The following is a 3,968-nucleotide window of genomic DNA, read 5'->3' as shown; positions in this document are numbered from 1 at the left end:
CACAAACTTTTAGCAGAACACAGGCTGTGCCGAATGGGTCCATCTCGCTGTGGGAAGGAGGTTTGTCTTGTGTATGTGTTGTCCGGGGCAGCTCCAGGCAGGGCAGCTTCCGGGTGCATGGGTGAGCCCGCCTACCACCCTCTGCCCGGGGGAAAACCTTGACCTGCAGCCAGGGTCAGAGGCTGAGAAGGAGGGGAACTGGGCTCTGGGGTTGGGCAGAAAGGTCCAGAGTCCAAAGTGCCCTTGAGGGAGGAACAGGGCGCCACAGGGGAGAGGAGGCGGCGCCTAGACCTGATGGGGACTCTGAACGGGAGGAAAGAAAACCACGGCTGGCCCCACCTCTGCCCTCCTGCGAGTTCCTTCAGTCAGACTCTCCAGGTCAGAGAGCCCTTCTCACCTTCCAGATGCTACGGGGGGAACAAGGATAAGTGGCGGTAGTTTGTAATTTCACTGTTTTGACTTGTTCTTTTCCCTCCAGGTTCTCCAGTCTCCATCCCATCACAACCACCTAGAAGCCTGGAAGGGAAGCCTTTCTTCCCCTTTTGTGATGCTGCCCTCTGCTGGCCATTAGGAAATTCACAGGCAAAAACATCTGGTTTGTTTCTGCAGTTTTGTTTGGGTTCAATTTAGTGATTCAGATCCAGGATTGTTTGGGAGGGGAAGAAAAGGATTTTCTGTAAAAACCTACATGTTTAATTAGAAAGCAATGAAATATTTTGTTTTCTCAATGATGAGAAAGCAGAGGTGACTATGGAATGCACGTGTTTCTCATGAATATGAAGTGACATGACCCTTTTGGGAAGTGAATTTGTAGAGGGCCTTTGACCCTGTGCCTCTCCTGTAAATCCAGATGCCAGAAAGAAGTTTAACTAAAAGCACTCATTCTCAAAGGTGTTCATCAAATGATGCCCACAAACGCCCAGGAGCCAGCTAGCGGCTAAAGAGACGGTGATGTTGCCACAGCAGACAGATGTGCAGGCTGGTTTTTTAAAAGATCCTTCAGCAACTTGGAAGATGCATGTGACACAATATTAATCCTCAGCAGTTCTTTTTAAAATATACTTTTAAACATGTTTTTATTGATTTCAGAGAGGAAGAAAGAGGGAGAGAGATAGAAACTTCAAGGATGAGAGAGTCATTGATCAGCTGCCTCCCACATGCCTCCTACTAGGGATTGAGGCCGCAACCCGGGCATGTGCCCTGATGGGGATCGAACTATGACCTCCTAGTTCATAGGTCGACGCTCAACCACGGAGCCACAATCCTCAGCAGTTCTTGATCAGGGAGGTGCATTGAATGCCTCAAAACTGAAAATATGGATTTCCAGGAGCCAGCCGAGAAGATCCTGCTTCAGATGACCTGGGGCATGGCCTGAGCACTGGAATTTTGGGAAAGCCCTCCAAGTCAGTCTCCTAATTATACCCCATAGAAACCCCTGAATTAAAGGAAGAAATCAGGATGCGGTGACATTTATATTTCAACTTTAATTCAGGGGTACATCTGATTGCACGTGGACGGGAACAAGCAGGAACATATACTCTCTCTTGCAAGGCACCTACCAAAATTACAACCATATTTGAGGATGCAGGGACTGTGAGCAGTATATAAATAATACGTGTGATGCCACTTAGCAGGATAGTATTTTAAAAATGGGTTGAGTGGTGTTTTCTAGCTGTTAGCTTCCTGAAATGCCAATGTAGAAATCAGCCTTCCGCAGTTGCAGAAGCAATTGAAGTTCCAGCTTGCTTGCCTATGGCTCAGCCCCTCTTTCTAGAGCCATAAAGTGGCCGGAGCATCACGGATCCACCACTCCCACAGTCACCTAAGGTGGAGGCAATCCAACAGCCAGGGGTCATGTGCTGAGAGAGGAAAGACAAGACTCTGGGCCTGGGTTTGCCCCGCTGCTGACGCCCTAAGCGATTTTTTAAAATATAGATGTTTTATTGATTTTTCACAGACAGGAAGGGAGAGGGATAGAGAGTTAGAAACATTGATAAGAGAGAAACATCGATCAGCTGCCTCCTGCACACCCCCCACTGGGGATGTGGCCACAACCAAGGTACATGCCCTTGACCGGAATCAAACCCGGGACCCTTCAGTCCACAGGCCAACGCTTTATCCACTGAGCCAAACTGGTTAGGGCCCTAAGGGATTTTTTAAAATATATTTTTATTGATTTCAGAGAATAAGGGAAAGAGAGAGAGAGAGAGATAGTAACATCAATGATGAGAGAGAATCATTCATTGATCAGCTGCCTCCTGCACGCCCCACACTGGGGATCGAGCCCACAACCGGGCATGTGTCCTGACTGGGAATGAAACCGTGACCTCTTGGTTCATAAATCGATGTTCAACCACTGAGCCACGCCGGACTGGCTCACTAAGGGATTTGGGGGGATCCCTGCACCTTTTCAGATTATTGTAAAATGAGAGGTCAGGGCTCCACACTTAAATACCTTCCGAGGCCAGGTAATATCAGTGAGTGAAAACGGCAGGCACAGGCCTTGGGCGAGTCGTGGGGACTGTGGAAAGCCGAGAGCTCTTGCCTTTGTCGTGGGGCATCGCCACTCAGGCCTGCGGACTGTGCTGTCAGGGTCCCTGAGAACAGCCGTGCAGGGCACCCGGGCGCTGCTTCAGAGGTGCTGCCGCTCACGTCGCAGGCTAGAGACCTGTCAGTGACCGTGTCCTGGAAGATGTCTGTGGGGTCGTGAGGACAGGACGCCTCTACTGTGCACAGAGGTGCTGTGTGAGCTGTCGGAGGCCCTGGTTCCCACGTGAGAAAGCAGCTCCAATGTTGCTAGTTCTCCCTCTTTGTTTTCCGGAGAATCTAGAAACGTGGCCTTTAATGTGACAGTCCTGATTTAAAACTAGCTGGAAACGAATTCCAAAACCATGTTTTGGCCTTACGTGGGCTAAAGAGAACAATTCTGGGGACCAGATTCAGACTAGGAGTTGATGAACCAGATGAACCCTAAGTGACTGACATCTCAGGAACCCTCTTATTCTGTGTACCTCATGTGTAATCTTGAAGCCATCATAGAGAAACATGAATTACCCTGGTCCATGAGATCAGGATATAACAGGGATGGTGTGGATATAAGAAGTAAAAGTGCATCCTTGGAATGATGGTATGCATCATTCTCCCTGCCCACCTTCTGGTTAACTGCAATCCCTCCTTCTTAAAATTATAAGTGTTATGTTCCCAGAGACAGCCCCCTACGACTTCAATCTAAAGCAGGTTCCCTTGTTACACTTCCTTAAAACACCTTACTTCCGCTGAGTGGAGGGAACAACCATAAACGGAAAGATAATCACTTGGGTGGATGTTGGCTCCCTGTCTGTCTGTCTGCTCACCAGTTGGGGGAGAGCATGTCTTTGCTCACCACTGTCTCCCAGTGGGGATACACTGGTACATAGCAGGCACCCAGTGTCGATTTCCTGAACGATCGATTCGCCTCCACCCCATCAGGGAAACATCTCTTCTCCTTGGTGTCCTTGGCCTGACCTTGCTGCCTGGAGTGCGACTTCTGGGTTCCTGACCTTAGAAGGTGTCTGGTTTCCATTGCTGAGAAGGAGGCTGGCTGGCATGCCTCCCTCCCCACCTCTCTCTGAGCCACAGAAGAGCCCTGTTCAAGCCAGTGATGGTCAGGCCATCCACGCTTGGCTGTGGCTGCAGCCTGCCTGGATGGGGTCGGAAGACTCACGTTTCAGGTAACACAAGCAGACACCTTTTCTGATAGACATCTGCTTCCTCTTGGGTGTGGTGTGTGTGTGTGGGGGGGGGGGGTAGTTTTTAGCCCAGAATTAAATTCTGTTCCCTGCATGTATTTTACATTCTGCTTTTATTTCATATGCATAACACGATCATTATTATGCCAACTAAGAGGCCAGCTCCCCCCCGCCCCCCCCGCAGATGTATTGAAGAAATCTGGTAGCCTTCAAGGCAAATTGCACTTTTTTGATGTTGCA

Source organism: Cnephaeus nilssonii, assembly GCF_951640355.1.
Source record: "Cnephaeus nilssonii genome assembly, chromosome: 20".
NCBI lineage: Eukaryota > Metazoa > Chordata > Mammalia > Chiroptera > Vespertilionidae > Cnephaeus > Cnephaeus nilssonii.
The sequence above is the reverse complement of the archived record's forward strand: the minus strand, read 5'-3'. Positions refer to the sequence as shown.